This window comes from Pocillopora damicornis, chromosome 6, assembly GCF_964200805.1.
Source record: "Pocillopora damicornis chromosome 6, jaPocDami1.2, whole genome shotgun sequence".
Classification (NCBI taxonomy): domain Eukaryota; kingdom Metazoa; phylum Cnidaria; class Anthozoa; order Scleractinia; family Pocilloporidae; genus Pocillopora; species Pocillopora damicornis.
This window is the reverse complement of record NC_142675.1, coordinates 8,728,779-8,751,576: the sequence shown is the minus strand read 5'-3', so window position 1 is coordinate 8,751,576 and position 22,798 is coordinate 8,728,779. Positions and strand designations below refer to the sequence as shown.

At 34.8% G+C, this 22,798-nt stretch overlaps 2 protein-coding genes and 2 long non-coding RNA genes across 8 annotated transcripts in view; 2 read left to right on the top strand and 2 right to left on the bottom strand.

Moving 5' to 3' along the window:
* LOC149043801 (neural cell adhesion molecule L1-like) overlaps positions 1–5,923 on the bottom strand; it is a 62,075-nt gene extending 56,152 nt beyond the window's left edge. For 3 of the 5 annotated variants that reach the window (XR_016187939.1, XM_089210564.1, XM_089210561.1), the window contains exon 1: positions 2,717–2,808. The gene's annotated coding sequence lies outside the window, so the exon portion shown is untranslated. Of the gene's footprint in view, positions 1–2,716; positions 2,809–5,786 lie in introns of those variants that run through there. The other 2 variants (XR_016187940.1, XM_089210562.1) reach the window with 2 other exon arrangements.
* The window catches only part of LOC113664310 (uncharacterized), a 225,051-nt gene extending 206,531 nt beyond the window's left edge, over positions 1–18,520 (bottom strand). The window contains exons 1-2 of the mRNA XM_089210533.1: positions 18,365–18,520; positions 18,113–18,178 (exon numbers count right to left, since the gene is read on the bottom strand). The gene's annotated coding sequence lies outside the window, so the exon portion shown is untranslated. The remainder of the gene's footprint in view (positions 1–18,112; positions 18,179–18,364) is intronic.
* Positions 8,020–9,221, top strand: LOC149043800 (uncharacterized). The gene is made up of 2 exons (XR_016187994.1): positions 8,020–8,887; positions 9,186–9,221. It is a non-coding gene; the product is annotated as an uncharacterized LOC149043800 (long non-coding RNA).
* Positions 13,480–16,460, top strand: LOC149043799 (uncharacterized). The gene is made up of 2 exons (XR_016187984.1): positions 13,480–15,442; positions 15,892–16,460. It is a non-coding gene; the product is annotated as an uncharacterized LOC149043799 (long non-coding RNA).
* Positions 18,521–22,798: the final 4,278 nt, after the last annotated feature.

Sequence of the window (22,798 nt, the reverse complement as noted above, 5' to 3'; positions counted from 1 at the left end):
CAGTTTTCAATGTATAATTTGTACAAACATTCCTCACAGGGTACATGACCATCAGCAGAAAAAGAAACTTTCCTTTCTTTCACAAAGGCTTCCAAAATTTTTGTGTTAAACTCTGTTATGAACATTACAAAAAAAATCAACCTACAATTTTTTGTGTTCACTTGACACTTTTTTCCCCTGTGAATTGACTACTCAGACAATGATTATTTTAAAATAATAGGAACAAATTAAGCTGCTACACAGCTTTTTTAAAATGTAATGGTACATGTATCCCTTATTCTGTAGTTTGATTTGAGCTTGAGCTAAAAACTTCCTGTTGTGGACATTAAACAATTTTTGTGACAGACATTACACTGTGGAACTTCTTTTTTACACTGGTAAGAATAAGGAATAGTTTTGTTTATCTAGGAGCTTTTTATAATTGGCTTTGTCAGAACTGATAAATTTATCTTAATCAGGCCCAATTACAAGTTAACCCTTTAACTCCCAGAGGTGATTAATGTAAAACTTCTCCCTACAAATCCATACATTATTCAGGAAACAGGTGATGAGAATATTCAAACTTATCAGGTAGAAGCTGCTATCTTCATCTAGCACCAAGTTCTCATAACTAATTTACAAGGAAATGTGTAGCAGCTACAGGGGAGAATTAACAATTTGAGTTAAAGGTTAATTCTCTTTTCTAGTTGTGCTGATAACCAAAGCATTAATATCACACTTGGGTGTACATGTAACTGTGGTAGGTGGAGTATCCCATATGGAACATACTCCTTACAATTCCATTTTATTGAGCATGCTCTAACTAGTATTTCTGCTGTCTTTTGGTTCTTGCTTTCTGAGATGCAGTACAGGTTTCTAGTGTGACAACAAGTTTTACATTGGAAGAGCCCTTAGGGTTGCTGATAATGAGGTTGAAATCAAATTTCTTCACCAAGTTTTGAAAACATTTAACTGGCCTCTGAGGAGCAATATTGATATTGTCCACAAGAGAAGAGTCTACTGTGGTTCCAAAGAGCTGAAAGGCACTGGACCTTTCAATATTCCAAGTCTTTCATATATTGAGAGGATTTTTAAATATCTTTGAAAATAAAATGTTTGCAAATAAATGATCAAATTAACAGCAGATTGCAGAAGTTAAACAATGCTTTAATAACTAAACTTAGATTGTTCTGATCTTTTTGTAAGAGTACTATTCATTGACTCTTAGTAAGCCAGTTGCACTTGTTCTCATTTACAAAGTACATCCATTTTGGAAAAAATCCTATCTGCAAGTTCTTCTATGTGTTGAGTTCTGTTAGTTTTGTTGTTCTGGTGAGACTTAAGGAATACAATTGTGTCTTACTGAAATCATTTTAAACCTTTCAGCATGCCAGCTATTTTCATACACTTTTCATTGGACAAAAATAAACAGCTTTTCTTGGCCATTTCCCGCAAAGTCATCTTTCAGATTACTATTTTTGAAGCAATTTAGGGTCCCCTTATTCCAAAAATCCATGATTGGGCTAGATATGAAATAATTTATTTTAAATTTCACTATTGAGGCAGTTGTAAAATAGAATAGGTCATGATGGTTTTGGTTATTTTCATCATCCTGTAAAAATTGCTCTTGCCATCCGGTGAAATATACTTTTACACAAATGTTTTGGCCATCAATGGCTTTATGTAATGGCAATTTATGAATATCTTGAATGTGTTGGATTGTTTACATGATCTTCATGATTCATCCAGCATTGGGTTAGATTTTGTGCTTTGACATGCTACAAACATCATCAGAAGTAACCTCTCCACATGAAAAAAATCATTTACACAAAATCGACATGTTAGCTGCTAATTGCCAAAGGGTACCTTGAAGGACTTAACTTAGGTTTAACTTGGCAAAACCTATGATAGACAGTTTGCAAGAATGTACTAATTTCCCAAGACATGCAGGTGTGGGGTGATTATGTACTTTGTTAAGGATGGAACCAGATTTCTGCACAAGATCCTCCATATTCCTGTTTTAGGAGGGGAGCTTAAACTTTGATTTTATATACATTTATAAGTCTTAATCAGTGACCAAATTACCACCCAACACAGGAACCAAAGAGATGACTCAATCAGCATAAAATTGAGTTTCTCAAATGTCAATATTCATAAGTCAACATACAGTTAAAGCACTCCACAAACCTAACTGTACACAGTAATTCAACCAGCAGTATATTAAAAGAACCACCAGAATTTCAGCAACATTTTCAAAGAGTATTTCCACATGTTTGTAGCCAAACATAATCACAACCATTGATCACAACATAATTAAATAGGTAAGTAATATAATGCATAGTTCTTGACATAACATTACCAGGCAAAATAATTAATACTCACATAGATATGAGTGAAATGAGAGTTTGCATATTTTAAACAGATGGAAACAGGACACAATTATTCCCAGCAAAAAAATTATTAACCCTTTAACTCCCAAATCAAATTTGTAATTCTCCTTACTCCCAACCATACAATTCTTATAATGTTAGTTCAGAGAATTTAGTGTTGGATCAACTTGTTATCCCCAAATTTATATTTTTCTTTACTCTCATCACTAATCTGGTTGATGTTGTGTTGATATTGTAAGGAGAAATTCTGTCTTGATCACTCATGGCAATTAAAGGGTTAATACAGATTGACAAAATGAAAGCAAGTTTCAAAAATGAGAGAAGAAAAGAGCAGCAAGTCCTCCTACCTTGTATAGAGTTTTCTGGGTTCAAGAAAATAACCCTTGAATCAGGGATAAAGTCAGAAAGTCTGGAAATGGAAGCATGAGAACAACAGTTACTTATATCAGTTATGAAAGACAATGATAGTCACAAATAAGGGCACTAACAGGTGCCCCAAGGTTATAAGCAGTATTAACTGCAACATTTTATAATTATATCAAAGTAATTTCTTATTACATGTATCAGCTGAGATGATAATGTAAATTCAGCACTGTGATGAGTTTAAAAGCTGACAATTCATTTGTCAGCCCAATTGCTCTGACGAAGGGCTAACACTCAAAATGTCATCTTTTTAAACCTTAATTATCAACTCAATTGATAAAACTAAATTATCCAGGTATACTCTCCCACTGAGGCAGCACCACAGTTTCTTTAGAAACTTTCGCCCCTTTATTCATTTATAATTATCAAAAGTCAACTAGAATTAAAAAAAAAAACAACAACAACAACAACAACAGAAACCAGCATGATTCACAATGGCTGACCAAATGTGACCCTCCATATGATTTCGGGGACAAAGGTGAGAACACACACACAACACACCAACACATCCTGCAGAATGCCCATTGTTCTTGCAACATTTAGTAACAGTAGCAAAAAAATATATAGATCTGTAATATTAGCAGCGAACTGTACTCTGGAGAGCTTATGATTGGTCATAGATTATGCAGGCTTTCCTCCTCAGGGAATATCACTCTAGCTCATTAACTGTTCAGGCAGAGCTAAGAAACAATAGCTTAAGAAAAAGTTATTGTTTATGCTATTGTTACAAAAGAATCACCCATTCCTGCTTGTGTTACATACTGGCTTTCTACACCTTACTCAATAAACACTTCGGTTCTATCATTAGCCACATATAGGATTCTATTTTGAACGGAAAAATCCACCCGCACAATTGTTAGTAAGGGCATATTAAAGTCTTGAAAGTCACTTTGACACCTGATTCTTCAAAACAAATCATGCCATTATGATTCTGAGAATCATAAGGGCAAATCCATGCTACAGACATTATATTCAGAGACCAATTTTTGGGAAACTAATTTCCCTAACAAACTTATTTTGCACAGTTTTCAATTTACAATTAATTGAGTGAACATTCCTCTCAGGGTACTTGACTATCAGCACTGAGGAACAATTTTGATATTTTCCACAAAAGAGGAGTCTTCTACGATTCCAAAGAGCTGAGAGGCACTGGACGTTTCTATGTTCCGAGTCTTTCATATATTGAGAGGCTTTTTAAATATCTTCCAAAAGAAAATGTTTTCAAATAAATAATCAAACTAACTGCAGATTTCCATAGTTAAACACTGCTTTAATTATACTAATCTTGGATTGTTCTGAACTTTTGGTAAGAGTACTATTCATTGACTCTTAATAAGTCAGTTGATACTATTTTGGAAAATTACACAGCACTGAACTGTATGAATTGATAACTTTCTCTATATAGTATTATCAGTGCAATGGCCTTAGAAAGTTGAAGTATTGCTTGTTTTAAGCTACATTTCTGAAACATTGCATGTTATATTTTAATTTGTTATCTTCAGATATTATAAACGAAGGTACTGACTCCAAATATGTCTTTCAGAAAACTTAATTCATACTTGGACTCAAACTTTTTGAAAATTTATACTCCTCGTGTCAGCATGGTGTTACTATTTCTAATTAATGTACAGTTGTTGTTATGGTTATTGCTAATGGTGTTTAGTTAAAAGCACCGAAAACTTGGATGTGATAAATTTGAACCAAATTGGTATGCATGTAGCATTTATTTCTCCAAAAAGAACTACCATAATTTAAGTCATGCAGTCATAATGTCCATAATATAATAAATTAATGTCTATAATGTGATGTTTGTAATGCAATGTCTTTAACATAATGTCTATAACATAAAGTGGGCTTTATGTTTTCTTGTGTTTTCCAGGATTTTGGTAATTTGAAACACTCAAGTTTAGGCCCCTAGAGAATAAAAAAGGAGCCAAGCTGACAAAAAAAATGGTTTTCAATTTCAAAGAAAAAAAAGAAAGAGGACTGTTTTTGTTACTGCATGACATTATGTCATGGCAAAATGTTACTTGCTCTCATCTACAAAGTGCATCCATTTTGGAAAAAAATCCTATCTGCAAGTTTTTCTTTGTGTTGAGTTCTGTTGGTTTTGTTCCTCTGGTGAGACTAAAGGAATACATGTGTCTTACTGAAATCATTTTAAACCTTTCAACGTGTCAGCTATTTTCATACACTTTTCATTGGACAAAAATAAACAGCCTCTCTTGGCCATTTCCCACAAAGTCAAAATTCAGATTACTATCTTTTACACAATTTAGGGTCTCCTTATTCCAAAAATCCATGATTGGGCTAGATATGATATATTTTAAATTTCACTATTTAGGCAGTTGTAAAATAGAATAGGTCGTGATGGTTTTAGTTATTTTTATCATTCCATCCAATGAAATATACTTTTACACAATGTTTTGGCTATCAATGGCTATAATATGTAATGGCAATTTAAGAATATCTTGAACATCGTTGGATTGTGTACGTGACCTTTGTAATTTGTCCAGCATTGGGTTAGATTTTGTCCTCTGACATGCCACAAACACCATCAGAAGTAACCTCTCCACATGAAAAAAATTATTATTGCATATTTCTTGCATAGTTCTTGCATAGTTCTTGACATAACTTTACCAGGCAAATAGTTAATACTCACATGGATATAAATGAAATAAGAGCATGCAGAATTCTAAACATATGCAAACAGGACACAATTATTCCCAGCAAATAAATTTTTAACTCCCACATCAAATTTGTAATTCTCCTTACTCCCAACCATACAATTCTTATAATGTTAGTTCAGAGAATTTAGTGTTGGATCAACTAATTATCTCCAAATTTATATTTTCTTTACTCTCATCACTAATCTGGTTGATATTGTGTTGATATTGTAAGGAGAAATCCTGTCTTGGTCACTCATAATAAAGAGTGACAAAATGAAGGCAAGTTTCAAAAATGAGAGAAAAAAAGAGCAGCAAGTCCTCCTACCTTGTATAGAGTTTCCTGGGTTCAAGAAAATAACCCTTAAATCAGGGATAAAGTCAGAAAGTCTGAAAATAGAAGCATGAGAACAACAGTTATTATGCATCAGTTATGAGAGACAATGACAGTCACAAATAAGGGCACTAACAGGTGCCCTAAGGTCATAAATGGTGTTAACGGCAACATTATAAAATTATATTGAAGTAATTTCTTATTATCAGCTGAGATGATAATGTAAATTCACCACTGTGATGAGTTTAAAAGCTGACAATTCATTTGTCAGTCCAATTGCTCTGATGAAGGGCTAACACTCAAAATGTCACCTTTTTAAACCTTATCAACTCAATTGAAAATACTAAATTATCCAGGTATACTCTCCCACCAAGGCAGCACCACAGTTTTTTTAAAAACTTTTCACCCCCTCTATTTACAATTATCAAAAGTCAACTAGAATTAAAAAAAACAAAAACAACAACAAAAACCACCATGATTCACAAAGGCTGACCAAATGTGACCCTTATGATTTCAGGGACAATGCATGGTGATAACACACACACAACACACCAACACATCCTGCAGAATGCCCAATTTGTTCTTCCGACATTTACTAATAGTAGCAAAAAATGTATAGATCTGTAATATTAGCAGCGAACTGTACTCTGGAGAGCTTTGATTAGTCATAAATTACGTTGGCTTTCCACCTTAGGGAATACCCTTGCGAAATGGCTTTTGGAATTCCTAGGAATTCCTAGGATTTTCCTAGGAATTCCTAGGAATTTATTCCTAGGAATTCCTAGGAATTCCTAGGAATTCCTAGGAATAAAGGTGTGAATTTTCACGGTAAATTCGGACTGGGAATTCCTAGGAATTCCTAGGAATTCCCAACCATAACAACTCTGGTTCTAAAAACCTAGAAATTCCTAGAAATTCCCAGAAATTCCCAGAAATTCCCAGAAATTCCCAAAAATTCCCAGAAATTCCAAGTTTATAGCCAACAGGACTTGGAATTCCTAGGAATTCCTAGGAATTCCTAGGAATTCCTAGGAATTCCAACTCAGAGAACCAATGACTTTCCCTGAAAAGCTGTATATCTAAAAAATTCCTAGGAATCTCTGGGAATTTCTGGGAATTTCTGGGAATTTTTGGGAATTTTTAGGAATGTTTTAGAATTACTGGGAATTTTAAGCAAAAATTTGAGGCTAATGATATAAAATAAATACTTTAAATTAAAAAAACCCAGCTAAAATTCAAGTATTCAATGAAATTTATTTAGGAGCTTAATTTAAGGCTTACATGTAAACTATTTTTGATTAATTATTAACATCAATGTGTGGTAATATTAGGATGGAATTTGATTTATTTTTCTTTTCTTGAAAACTTCAAACGGATTAATCCTCAATTACAGCTATTCATATAAAATAGTTCTAATCAATCATTAAATTTGGTTTGACACAAATTGTGAATAAAATCTGTTGATTCTTTTCCATAAAATACAATATCTTAAGTTATATTTGAAAACCAAGCACTCTTGGGAGTGAAGGGGCTAATTACAGTCAAATAAAATTGATTTTTTGATTAAAATCTTATTGTAACCGTAACAATAAATTAGAATGAAGTTATCCTAAACTGCAAACTTAGCTGCTGTTTGTACTGTTTGTATTTTTTTTCCTGGGCTCACAATGAGTTGGCCTTGAATGAGGTTGTCAACAAGAACCTTGACCATTTTGTATCTGGATTCCTTGACATCTGAATTTGAAAAAAAGTAATATAATAAAATATGTATGTTTAAAGCTCAGACCAGGCTTTTAAGATGGCTATGAGGAAAAGGGCATTCATTGGATTCTCAAATTTAGAAATCTCTGTTATATTGAGTGACTTTCATATTGGAGTTAGTACATCTCTCTCATGGATTTTACCAAAAAAGGGCTGAATACATTATTTTGTTTTTACCAAGGAGGGCTTCTTTATGTACTAAGTTTTGTTTAATAACAGTTCCTATTTTGAATCTTGAATGTTCCCAAACGTGACTAGAGGAATCTTGAAACCTTACTGATAGGTTTATTTCATTGTAAAGCATAATAAGCTTAAGAAACTGCGGCATGCAAGTGACCGATTCGATTCTCAGAATTATTCTAGTTTCAGTTGCGCCGAGCGTTATGTAAGCTTAATTCAACCCGCTACATCTATTCTTTTATAAGATTTTGATCACGTAACGAATATCGCAATTTTTACTCACCTCAAACTTTCAAAATCGTAGCTTTACAGACAGCCATTCGACCCTTGTTTGTACCAGTCAATATGTCAACTGTTGTCCCTTCTTTTAACTCCACGGCGCCAACGACTTTCTTTTCTTTTACAACACTCACGCTATTCTCGTTTTCCCATTGAACCACAATAAAAGCTATCTTTAGAAATGTTATTTTAAGCAAAACAGTTGAGAAAAGCGATCAACCGATGAAAAGTACATTCAAAGATGAGCGCCAAATGGAGTCTTCTTTGTTTCCGATCACGCGCATGATCACGTGGATCTTTTAGGACTTGTCATTGGCTAGCAGAGAGAATCCGCTGGCTTGCCGATTGCAGTGTTAGGAGAAGTGCCCAACTTTATTCTGACTTCTCCGACCGGTTCTCTGCTTCTAGAAGATGGATAGCTTGGTGATATAAATAAAGATGTGAGCTCACTCTATGTAGAAATAATCGACAAGAATCGATCGTATTACAAATGCTCAATTTGTGGCCGAAAGTTGTCGAAGAAACAAAGACTCGAAACTCACTTGAGTTGTGTTAATGGCAAAGGTGAGAAATAACACAAGCCAATCACAGTTTTGAATGCGACTACAAATCGTCTTTTACCCTCATATTTATAAAAGAAGGATACCACATTCGGAAGTATAAGAGATACACAGATGATCCCAGTGTACCAGTACCTAAATCTACAAAGCTAGACCGTAGAAAGCGTTCAGCAACACGTTCCAACACCGCCATCTCGATTCCTCAGTCAGTCGTTTCCACTGAACTTAAAGCAGTATTGACAACAGAGTAGAGTGCGTCTTACAAAGGAGAAACATTTGTACAAGAGACAGAAGTAGCTATATGCGATTACAGAGGTGCGTTGGAACTCTGGTCCACAAATAGTTATGCACTGCACGAAGTATTAAACAATTTTGTTGATAGCTGACAGACAGAGAAGAACAACAAGTAAACTTAAGAGCTGTTATTATTGAAGTGTGACTAGCACTTTTCATTTTTATATAAAGAAGGACTTGTAATTTGCACCAAAAATAAAAAGATGTAATGTTTTTTGGGAGATCCAGTGATTGGGACATTTAAGAAATTAAGTTATGAAAGGAAACTTAGTTGGTATTTCTCACTACTAACAAGTCTTGTTGACAGATATATTTTCAGATCAGAGTTTCAAATAAAGTAAATTGAAGACGTCATATAAAAGGTGTTTTTCCTCAAAGGGAACATTGACTACCTCTGTCTTGTCTGCATGCCAAATGTTTGCAAAGTGTGTGGATGATCCACAAGTATTGGAACTCTTACAAAAATGTTTTGTAAGAATAAAAACAGCAAAACAAATTACAGCAATTAGTCATGAAAATAGAGCAAAAAACTGAAAAAAAAAGCAGCAACAACAATCATGAAAAAAGAAAGATTAATTAGGTGTTGAATTTGTTTGTCTAAGGCATGAAATTTCTACTAAAAGTATTGTCAACAAAAAGTCTCTGACAGCGTTGGAGGCAACTAAGCTTGACTGTTCCAAGGTTTTCTAACAAAGGCAACCAGTAATGTAGGTTAGGGAAGTAAGATAACAATGTAATTATTGTTAGTTATTGTGGAAGTTGGCAATTTCTAGTTAACATAACTGACAGCTGGTTCATGAGAAAATCCATTTTAATGTCAAGATTTACTAAAACTTAGTTTGAGTAATAAATTTCATGATCTTTAAGTTATAAACATGTACATGTATGTATATCTCTTGGTAAGTTTTGTATAGCATACCTTTTATTGAGCCAAAGTTTTAAGCCTCTGAAATTACTCTTTTTCTTAAAACCTTCACATTCAAGGTATTTCTTAGAATTTATGTGGACCTCAGGGTATTATAATTGCCTCAAATTCAATTCCCAGAAATTCCCAAGAGTTCCACACTTCTTAAATTATAGGTAGTTTGTAAAGCTGAGAATTCCTAGGAATTCCTAGGGATTCCAAGTCCTCACAAAACTGGAGTCTTCCTTTCCCAGAAATTCCCAGTAATTCCAAGCTTTTTAAATCAGAGCTAATTTGCATAGTTAGGAATTTTTGAGAATTCCTAGGAATTCCTAGGAATTCCTAGGAATTCCCAGAAATTCCCAGAAAACTGGGAATTCAGTTTGCAAGGATCATTTGCATAATTGGGAATTTTTGAGAATTCCTAGGAATTCCTAGGAATTCCTAGGAATTCCTAGGAATTCCCAGAAAACTGGGAATTCAGTTCGCAAGGGTATCACTCTAGCTCACTAACTGTTCAGGTGGAGCTAAGAAACAATAGCTTCATAGAAAGTTATTGTTTATGCTATTGTTACAAAAAATCACCAATTTTGAAACCTTCTGTTACATTTTCATCTCTTTCTACATCTTACTCAATAAACACTTTGGTCCTCTCGTTAACCATATATAGGATTCTATTTTCATCAGAAAATTCCACCTGCACAATTGTTCTATGATAGTAAGGACAATAAAGTCTTTAAAGTCACTTGGACACCTGTTTCTTCAAAACAAATCATGCCCTCGTGATTCCGAGAATCATGAGGGCAATTCCATGTTACAGACATTATATTCAGAGACCAATTTTTGGGAAACTAATTTCCTTGACAAACTTTTTTTGCACAGTTTTCAATTTATAATTTGTACAAACATTCCTCACAGGATACTTGACAATCAGCAGAAAAGAAACTTTCCTTTCTTTAACAAAGGCTTCCAAAATTTTTGTGTTAAACTCTGTTACAGACACTACAAAAAAATCAACCTGCAATTTTTTGCAGTATTTTTTTTTTACTCTTTATAGTGGCCAATTTACATTTTCAACACAGTTGTTAACACTAAATTACCTGCAATTTTTTGTGTTCACTTGACACTTTTTTCCCTATGAATTGACTCTTCAGACAGAATCATTTAATAATGATAAGAACAAAGCTGCTTCATAGCTTTTTAAAAATCTAGTTGTATCCCTTATTCTGAGGTTAGATTTTGAGCTTAAGGTAGAACTTCCTGTTATGGACATAATACACTGTGGAATGTTTTCTTACACTGGTAAGAATAAGGAAATATTTTTGTTTATTTATAAACTTTTGATAATTGACTTTGTCAGAACTGATAACTTTATCAGTTATAAATTAAAATAAGTTAATTCTCTTTTCTGCTTGTACTGATAACCATAACATTAATACTACACTTGGGTATACATGTACATGTAACTGTGGTATGTGGAGTATCTCATATGTAGTGCATGCCCCTTGCAATTTAGTTTTATTGAGCATGCTCTAACTAGTGTTTCTGCTGTCTTAATGGTTCTTGCTTTCTGAAATACAGTGCAGATTTCTAGTGTGACACCAAGTTTTACATTGGAAGAACCCCTAGGGTTACTGATAATAAGGTTGAAATCAAATTTTTACACCGAGTTGTCAAAACATCTAATTGGCCCCCAAGGAGCAATATTGATATTGTCCACAACAGAAGAGTCTTCTATGGCTCCAAAGAGCTGAAAGGCACTCGACCTTTCAATTTTTCAAGTCTTTCATGTATTAAGAGGCTTTTTAAATATCTTCCAAAAGAAAATGTTTTCAAATAAATAATCAAACTAACTGCAGATTGCAGTAGTTAAACACTGCTTTAATTACTAAACTTGGATTGTTCTGAACTTTTTGTATTGACTCTTAATAGGCCAGTTGATGCTATTTTGGAAAGTTACACTGCACTGAACTGTATGAATTGAAAACTTTCTCGATAATATTATCAGTGCAATGGCCTTTGAAAGTTGAAGTATTGCTTGTTTTAAGCTACATTTCTGAAAAATTGCATGCTATATTTTAATTTGTTATCTTCAGATATTATAAATGAAGATACTAACTCTAAATATGATATTTTTTCAGAAAACTTAATTCACACTTGGACTCAAACTTTTTTAAAATTTATACTCCTTGTGTCAGAATTGTGTTGCTACTGCTAATGAACAGTTGTTGTTATGGTCATTGTTGTTAGTGTTTAGTTAAAGGCACTGCAAACTTGGATATGATAAATTTTAACAGAATTGGTATGCATGTAACTTTTTCCTAAAAAAAAAAATGACCGTAATAAAAGTCACGCAGTCATAATGTTCATAATATAATGTCCATGATGTGATGTCCCTAATGTAATGCCTGTAATGTAATGTCTGTAACATAAATTAAGCTTTATTTTTTCTTGTGTTTTTCCATGATTTTGATAATTTACAACGCTCAAGTTTAGGCCCCTGATAAAAAAAACTTGTTTTCAATTTCAGAGAAAACAAAACAAAGCACTGTTCTTGTTATGGTCATAACCAAATAATGTTACTTTTAATTATGAAGTACAGCAATTTTGAAAAAAAAAATTATCCATAAGTTCTTCTTTGTGTTGAGTTCTGTTAGTTTTGTTCCTCTGGTGAGATTTAAGGAATACATGTGTCTTACTTAAATCATTTTAAATCCTTCAGCAAGCCAGCTATTTTCACACACTTTTCATTGGACAAAAAAAAACAGCCTCTCTTAGCCATTTCCCACAAAGTCAACTTTCAGATTATTATCTTTTAAACGATTTAGGGTCTCCTTATTCCAAAAATCCATGAACCATTTTAAATCTCATCATTTACGCAGTTGTAAAATGGTATGAATAAAGGGGTAAGTTTCTAAAAAAAACTGTGGTGCTGCATCGGTGGGAGAGTACAGCAGGTAATTGAGTGTTAACAACTGAGTTGAAAATGTAAATTAGCCACTGTAAAGGATAAAAAAGCTGATGTTTTGAGTGTTAGCCCTTCATCAGAGTGATTTATCAACAATCACTCTGACGAAGGGCTAATTATGCTCGAAACGTCAGCTTTTTTACCCTCTAAGGTGGCTAATTTACATTTTCAACTCAGTTGTTAAAACTAAATTACCTGTAAAATGGTATGGGCCATGATGGTTTCATTATTTTTACCATCCCCTAAAAATCCTTCTGGCCATCGAATGAAATATACTTTTACACAAACATTTTCGCCGTTAACAACTATATGTAGCAGTGATTTATGAATATCTTGAACCTGTTGGATTGTTTACACAATCATCACAATTTGTCCAGCACTGAGTTAGATTTTGTGCTTTAACATGCTACAAACATCATCAAAAGTAACCTCCACATGAAAAAAAGTAATTGAAGTGTCTGCTTTAAATCCTACCCTTGCGAACTGAATTCCCAGTTTTCTGGGAATTCCTAGGAATTCCTAGGAATTCCTAGGAATTCTCAAAAATTCCCAATTATGCAAATGACCCTTGCAAACTGAATTCCCAGTTTTCTGGGAATTTCTGGGAATTTCTGGGAATTCCTAGGAATTCTCAAAAATTCCCACTTATGCAAATTAACTCCGATTTAAAAAGCTTGGAATTACTGGGAATTTCTGGGAAAGGAAGACTCCAGTTTTGTGAGGACTTGGAATCCCTAGGAATTCCTAGGAATTCTCAGCTTTACAAACTACCTATAATTTAAGAAGTGTGGAACTCTTGGGAATTCCTGGGAATTGAATTTGAGGCAATTTTAATACCCTGAGGTCCACATAAATTCTAAGAAATTCTCAATACCTTGAATGTGAAGGTTTTAAGAAGAAGAGTAATTTCAGAGGCTTAAAACTTTGGCTCAATAAAAGGTATGCTATACAAAACTTACCAAGAGATATACATACATGTACATGTTTATTACTTAAAGATCATGAAATTTATTACTCAAACTAAGTTTTAGTAAATCTTTACATTAATATGAATTTTCTTATGAACCAGCTGTCAGTTATGTTAAATGGAAATTGCCAACTTCCACAATAATTAACAATAATTACATTGTTATCTTACTTCCCTAACCTACATTACTGGTTGCCTTTGTTAGAAAACCTTGGAACAGTTAAGCTCAGTTGCCTCAAACGCTGTCAGAGACTCTTTGTTGACAATACTTTTAGTAGAAATTTCATGCCTTAGACAAACAAATTCAACACCTTATTAATCTTTCTTTTTTCATGATTGTTGTTGCTGCTTTTTTAAGTTTTTTGCTCTATTTTCATGACTAATTGCTGTAATTTGTTTAGCTGTTTTTATTCTTACAAAACATTTTTGTAAGAGTTCCAATACTTGTGGATCATCCACACACTTTGCAAGCATTTGGCATGCAGACAAGACAGAGGTAGTCAATGTACCCTTTGAGGAAAAACACCTTTTATATGACGTCTTCAATTTACTTTATTTGAAACTCTGATCTGAAAATATTTGTCAACAAGACTTGTTAGTAGTGAGAAGTACCAACCAAGTTTCCTTTCATAACTTAATTTCTTAAATGTCCCAATCACTGGATCTCCCAAAAAAATATTACATCTTTTTATTTTTGGTGCAAATTACAAGTCCTTCTTTATATAAAAATGAAAAGTGCTAGTCATACTTCAATAATAACAGCTCTTAAGTTTACTTGTTGTTCTTCTCTGTCTGTCAGCTATCAACAAAATTGTTTTATACTTCGGGCAGTGCATAACTATTTGTGGACCAGAGTTCCAACGCACCTCTGTAATCGCATATAGCTACTCCTGTCTCTTGTACAAATGTTTCTCCTTTGTAAGACGCACTCTACTCTGTTGTCAATACTGCTTTAAGTTCAGTGGAAACGACTGACTGAGGAATCGAGATGGTGGTGTTGGAACGTGTTGCTGAACGCTTGCTACGGTCAAGCTTTGTATATTTAGGTACTGGTACACTGGGATCATCTATGTATCTCTTACACTTCCGAATGTGGTATCCTTCTTTTATAAATATGAGGGTAAAAGACGATTTGTAGTCGCATTCAAAACTGTGATTGGCTTGTGTTATTTCTCACCTTTGCCATTAACACAACTCAAGTGAGTTTCGAGTCTTTGTTTCCTCGACAACTTTCGGCCACAAATCGTGCATTTGTAATACGATCGATTCTTGTCGATTATTTCTACATAGAGTGAGCTCACATCTTTATTTATATCACCAAGCTATCCATCTTTTAGAAGCAGAGAACCGGTCGGAGAAGTCAGAATAAAGTTGAGCGCTCCTCTTAACACTGCAATCGGCAAGCCAGCGGATTCACTCTGCTAGCCAATGACAAGTCCTAAAAGATCCACGTGATCATGCCCGTGATCGGAAACAAAGAAGACTCCATTTGGCGCTCATCTTTGAATGTACTTTTCATCGGTTGATCGCTTTTCTCAACTGTTTTGCTCAATATAACATTTCTAAAGATAGCTTTTATTGTGGTTCAATGGGAAAACGAGAATAGCGTGAGTGTTTTAAAAGAGAAGAAATTCGTTGGCGCCGTGGAGTTAAAAGAAGGGACAACAGTTGACATATGGACCGGTACAAACAAGGGTCGAGTGGCCATCTGTAAAGCTACGATTTTGAAAGTTTGTGGTGAGTAAAAATTGCGATATTCGTTGTGATCAAAATCTTATAAAAGAATAGATGTAGCGGGTTGAATTAAGCTTACATAACGCTCGGCGCAACTGAAACTAGAATAATTCTGAGAATCGAATCGGTCACTTGCATGCCGCAGTTTCTTAAGCTTATGCTTTACAATGAAATAAACCTATCAGTAAGGTTTCAAGATTCCTCTAGTCACGTTTGGGAACATTCAAGATTCATAACAAACCTTAGTATATAAAGAAGCCCTCCTTGGTAAAAACAAAATAATGTATTCAGCCCTTTTTTAGTAAAATCCATGAGAGAGATGTACTAACTCCATAACAGAGATTTCTCAATTTGAGAATCCAATGAATGCCCTTTTCCTCATAGCCATCTTAAAAGCCTAGTCTGAGCTTTAAACATACATATTTTAATATATTATTTTTTTTCAAATTCAGATGTCAAGGAATCCAGATACAAAATGGTCAAGGTTCTTGTTGACAACCTCATTCAAGGCCAACTCATTGTGAGCGCAGGAAAAAAAATACAAACAGTACAAACAGCAGCTAAGTTTGCAGTTTAGGATTACTTCATTCCAATTTATTGTTACAGTTACAACAAGATTTTAATCAAAAAATCAATTTTATTTGTCTGTAATTAGCCCCTTCACTCCCAAGAATATAACTGTATAAATATAACTTAAGATATTGTATTTTATGGAAAAGAATCAACAGATTTTATTCACAATTTGTGTCAAACCAAATTTTATGATTGATTAGAACTATTTTATATGAATAGCTGTAATTGAGGATTAATCCGTAGGAAGTTTTCAAGAAAAGAAAAATAAATCAAATTCCATCCTAATATTACCACACATTGATGTATTAACATTAATCAAAAATATTTTACATGTAAGCCTTAATTAAGCTTCTAAATAAATTTCATTGAATACTTGAATTTTAGCTGGGTTTTTTTTAATTTTAAGTATTTATTTTATATCATTAGCCTCAAATTTTTGCTTAAAATTCCCAGTAATTCTTAAACATTCCTAAAAATTCCCAGAAATTCCCAGAAATTCCCAGAAATTCCCAGAAATTCCTAGGAATTTTTTAGATTTACAGCTTTTCAGGGAAAGTCATTGGTTCTCTGAGTTGGAATTCCTAGGAATTCCTAGGAATTCCAAGTCCTGTTGGCTATAAACTTGGAATTTCTGGGAATTTCTGGGAATTTCTGGGAATTTCTAGGAATTTCTAGGTTTTTAGAACCAGAGTTGTTATGGTTGGGAATTCCCAGTCCGAATTTACCGTGAAAATTCACACCTTTATTCCTAGGAATTCCGAGGAATTCCAAAAGCCATTTCGCAAGGGTAATGCAACTCATGCACAGCCAAATGTTCCAACTTTGTTTTTGTTAATCAGGAAATTGTTAATTATAAACACAAATGTTTTCAAGTAAAAGCTTGTTGTGAGCTTAAGCTAATTGCTATCATGTTTCTCCCAAAAATAATATGGATCGTCACAAATTCAGAACCTTGCATTAGAGCAAGCAGTTGCATCTTATATTGGTCATTACACCTGTACCAACCAAAGCAACGTTTTATTCATAAAATGCATTTCAGCTACAAGGTGCAACATAATAAGACATGGTGTCAAACACTATTAAAGGATGACAACATTCAATTTATACTCCTGAGTGTAAATTCAAAGGATTGAACCACTGGGTAAAGATTGATGCAAATTTAATAAGTGACCTATCTTAATTACTACTAACATTATGTTTCAGGTCCTATTTTCAACTACTCGTTTCAGTAGTGTTCTTAGCTGCGACGATCTCTTAAATCCATTTCTTCACCGCAGTGTAAATATATGAATTTCAGATATCTAGAATCATCAAAACTTTAATATTTTTTGGGAAACTTAGCTTTGAATTGGCTGTTGCATAATTTAACATCTGCAGACTATTCAGTGGTTCCTGTTACTGGTAAAGTAAAGCTATATGCTAAGGCACAAAGAAAGATTGCTTTGGGATTAGAGTTCAAATGCTCAATAGCCTCTTCAGTGCACACTGAACCTCATTCCCCATTTTCTTTCCATCCCACCCTCCTCAATGGTCATTTGTTATGGAAATATTTCCTATCTTTTGGGTTTTCTGTATATGAAAGCCTCTCTGTTAATATTACGTTTTAGCAATATTAGATTTATCAGCTTATATGCATCAAATAAGAGCCATACTTTATGGAAAATTAGTTAACTATAACCAAGACTGCACGATTTATCCCAAACATTACTCGTGGTCAAATGTCCTATGGTTTATCAGATTGAATTTAAAGGCGCAATAATTTTGTTGAAAAAAATTTCATGGATAAATAATGCCTAACTCGAGTTCTCGGAAAACATGTTATTGAATTAGAGAAAGCAAGTCATTATCTAGCACCGGAAAAAGAACTGTGAGTAAAGGCTTTCGCTTTCAGTTTCCTGAAGCAACTTCCGCCCTAACTGATACGCATTACGTGTTCCCATCTTCACTAAAACATTGTCCTGTCCATTTAATCTAGATCAGAAACGACTGCTGGAAGTAAAACAGCTGGTCTGAGTCCAAAACAGACCCTTACTAAAGTATGAAATTCAAATAAAGTGACCTTTTAGTGCGCATCAATTCATAATTCATGAATCTACTTACCTCTCAGAATGGTGCTTTAAACGAAATAATTACACCCGGGGTACGTGTAGAGGCTACGCAATCGACCTGAAAAGAGAAAAAAAGTAGCTTATGTATCAAGTATATCTTCACCATACGCTTATTTCCAAAGGCTTGTGTTAAAATTTTTCTAATCATACGCATTTAGGCGAGTGAAATACCGTAAGTCAACAACGGGTTATTGAAGTTTAAGTTAAAGTTACGGAGTGAATAACTTTACTATTTTGTCTATACCTGCTCTTTCTCCGCGTCAACTCTTGTCATGCACAGCAATGTGAGTTTAAACCGATTCGTTTCCTTGTTTCTGATCTTCCGTCGAGAGAACGAAGAAAGTCATAAAAGTTAAGTATTCTAACAGACTCAGAGAAGGGAGTCGTTCATGACATGCGCAGATAAGACCATTGTGAAATGAAATATAACACCTAAAATCGAGTAACACCATCACGCAATAAAACTAACTTTGCAATGCGTTTCTCGGCCTCAGGAAGAAACATCGTTCAAAAAATTGCAACGGCATTCTTTTAACGTTCACATGAACAATAAGCAACATTTTTTCCCCCAAAGCTGGAGACGAGTGACGCGTGATTCACTTCATACCACCTCTTGCTACAGGTCACGCATGTTGACAAGACACGCACGGCAGATTTCTTTCCAAAACTACTGACGAGTGATGCGTTAGTCTCCTTACGTTTTTAAAATTCTTAAAGGCCGGAATCTTCCCCTTCCCCCCCTCCCCAACTCCCCCCCCCCACCCCTAAAAAACACGGCCAGAAACTCTCAACTTCGACGCTCGTAGTTGCCACTTAATCCCAATCAAAACCTCCCTCCTTCTGATTACTAATTGTTGGAGTCTGATCAGCAAAGTTAAACTGTAAACCAAGCCTTTAGGTCTGTTCCTTTGACGTCTCCATCATCAACTCGTCCAAAGACTAGCTAGGCGAGAAGGACTGACCTGTATGGACCTGATCAGAATATTGTACGCAATCAACACATGGACAGAGAGTCGGATGGTCCTGCGGGGATTAAAGAAAGGAACTCTGCGACTGATTTTAAATTAATGCTCTCAAATATATTTTTAAGCTGACGCCTACAAAGGAAAAGCATAAAGTTTTCAAAATAAATACTTCATAAAGCTCTACTAAAGAATTATTGACCTTATTCCTATAACTTGAAATTTATCTGTGCAAGCTCAAATAGTGAAGATAAAATCTGAATTGAACCCCGAGTCAAACACTCAGAAAGACTAGCTTCATGTTGTAAGGCGCCGGTCATTTTTTATCGCCTATGGGGGGACTGGAGGATTTTGGTTGTGCCACAACTTAATTTACCTGCTTCCCCCATAATATACTTATGATTCCTCATTGACAGTCAATCGGCGGTCAGTTTTCTATAGTCCCCCTTAAAACCCTGTTAGCGACAACTGATCAGTCTCCTCACTGAAAACCATGTAAATCCCATCCCCCATCCCCCACCTCAAAAAAAAAAAACCGAAGACGAATCGTCCCTCCCCCGGTGATAAATTAAGTGTCTGGTCTCTAAAACTCTTCACATAACTCAAATTTGTTTGTCTTTGAAAAAATTTACTCGTGCTTATTTATTCCAAATTGAACTCGAAATCATATGATTACCTCTACAAATTCAAATTGGTTAGCATCTTGTCGACTTTGATTGCCTCAGCAAAGAGCATCACTTATATCATTGCTACAAAAATTCAAATTGGTTAGCGTCTTGTTGACTTTGATTGACTCAGCAATAGACGTAGCGTCGGCTTCACTCATACCACTGTAATACAAATTCAAATCGCTCAGATTCAAACAAGTTCCAAAAGACTTTGCTAACCGTGATTGAAAATCACTCTTTTGTCCTTCACATTCGTTAATGACCTCCAATACAACTGTTAAACCACTGCCTTCGTTTTCGTTGACTTCATTTGTTAAACTCTGTACAAGAGCCACGACTTGTTCACCGCATTTCATGGCTAAAATTCCGCACGAAAACAAAAGTACCTCTTCAAGTTTAACAAAATACCTTGGATCGGAAACTTGTTCGAAGAATGCTTCTAAGAATTCTTGAAAACTTTTATGCAAGAAATCCAAATTCAGTCAAGTCTTTTGCATGGTTTACCAATTCACTTTCATTCAAATCCAGTTTGTAGTTGAGTAAACCATTCAACGCTACTAACCCGAAGCGATTCAATTGCGGTTTGTAAAGATCTGTCAGTTCTTCTTCCGTTTCTAATATTCCCTTATTTTTTTTATATTTTCTCAAGACACATTCAACCATATACAAGTACAGCTGAGCTAAATCGTGCCTTTTTTTAAAGTACTTGGTGACAAATCCTCCCACATGGTCTTCAGTGAATCCTCCGATCTGAAGCAGCGTGTCACAGCATTTGCTCACCTCTTTCCCAGCTTCTTGTCTTCCTGTTGCAACTATGTGGCATCTGGGGAGTAATCGTTCTTCAATTAATCCGGAAAAAATCGACAATTTACTGGATGTTTACTCATCCAATCCATCCAATATCAATAAAATGATATTTTTGTTTGACTCTTTATCGATTTCTTGCGGGGGTAGAAGCTGATCATTAATTGCTTCCCAAACATCAGAATGCATTTCTCGACATTTCAGCAACAATACTTCTTTGAATGCTGTGGTACCACGCAGCAAAACATTTGAACATTAGGGTATAACGTTTTACTGATTTAACCAAATGTTTGTCTCAGTAATACAACTCTTAATTCGTACACTCGAAGCGTGAAATTGAGGTCAGGATGTTGAAACGAAAGCTATCCTCGATCACAAGCTTTACTCTGTCCCAGTTAAACAAAACACTAAATCAACTTGTTCACAAAATGTTTCGCTTGCCTATAAGTTGGAACTCAAAGACACCTGAATGCTTGTGTAGTAAGTATTGTATGTCGTACCCTTAAAGGTTTCTTCGATCGTAGATTAATGTATTTTGTGTACAGCTGAATAAACTGCTTGCGTTGAATTTTCATTCAGCTTCGGAATGTTGCTTATGTGATTCAAGTTTTGCCGTGTCGACGATCAGAAATGATATTGACTTCAGGTGGCTCTAATTTGAAGAAAAAATGAGCGTTAAAACGAATTACCAAAAGGTGAAAAAATTTAATAACTCAATAATTCTATTCGCTCTTGTTTCTGACTTTAATTGAAATTTTGATGTCTAGAAAAGCCAAAGAAGTGTCGAAAATTTCCCAGGTATATTTCAAAGCCAGGCGAAATGAATTGATAACGGTTATTAATGGAGTCAGCTCGTCTCTGGTAGAGGAAGTGGCGCTGATACAGTCGTCGATGTAGCGACCGTAGATTTCAGGTTTGGGGCCGTTGTATTGACTGAAAAATTGGTGTTCGGTAAAACCTATGAAACAATTGGCGTAGCTGGGTCCCATTTTGCTTTATTAAAAGCAATTAACTTTTCTACCCCGCATTTTTTACCCGATGGCTCGGGTGTCATCTTTCCTTGAATGTTTCTTCAATACACCCATTTCATTTACATAACGATAAAGCAAAAAGACCAGAGTGTCTATTAAGAAGCTTTAAGCAAATTATATTTTATTCGAACGTCAATCTGAACTACATATTAACTTAACAATTTTTTTCTGCTTCGTGAAGCCTCTGGGTTTGGTTTAGGGTTTGACGAAATTCTTGATCCACATAGTTTTTAAACACGTGGAATTCAACGTCTCCCTTTTACTTTCTTTGGCTACTCAGGTTTTCTGATGGGGTCAAATTTTTTAATTCAATTGACAGAATGAACTGACAGGAATTTAGAGGTAACAGTTCATCTGTACAAGCTCAGTGGTCAAGTCGTGCGGTCAATTATTCCATTGGTTCCTGTTTCTGACTTGTTGGATACGAGATTGGTATAGCCAGTCCATATCAGGTGCGGGCTCATGGAACAACTGTTAAATATAGTGCACATATTATAGTAAGTATACAAAGTAATTGTACGAAAGACAAAGATTGTTTGATTACGGCTTACGTCCATTTCTTGAGCAAGACCACTGAATTAAAAAATGCAGGGACTTGGAGTCATTAGCCGGTTCCAGGCGTTCAGGTAGTAAAACAGAACGAAATAAATGAACTGCGCGATAGTGGCAGCAAAACAGTACGCGACCCGACCCACCCCTCCCCCGTTTTTTTCACTCAGCTGATATTATCGCATCATTTACTATTACGCTTTGCATTTATCAGGAAATGTACGTGAAACAATATATGGTATTATCCAAGACAATACTTTGGACGCAGGTAATAGCAATTTACACTGTACGTCCCGTTACCAATCCATTTATTTCCTCTTTCGTGACAAAGCGCAGTTTATTTGACGATAACTACCCATAATTCCCAGAGCACTAACTTTTGTTGACTGTTTTAAAATTGTATGGTCAGCACCCGTCCTCATTAATATATGTTTTTTTTTATCCTCTCCAGGGTACTCGAAAGAACACTAATGAATTAATAAACATCTCCAGGGGGAAAGCCTGTGCATTTAAATGGTGGGTGTTAAAATATCATCACACTTTCGCGACATGCTCCTGATTGTGACGACAAATCCTAGGAGATACAGTTATTTACCTGCAAGGTGATAAACACCGATAAGATTCACAAAGAGATCAAGAAGTACTCGGGTCTTACACATGGTAC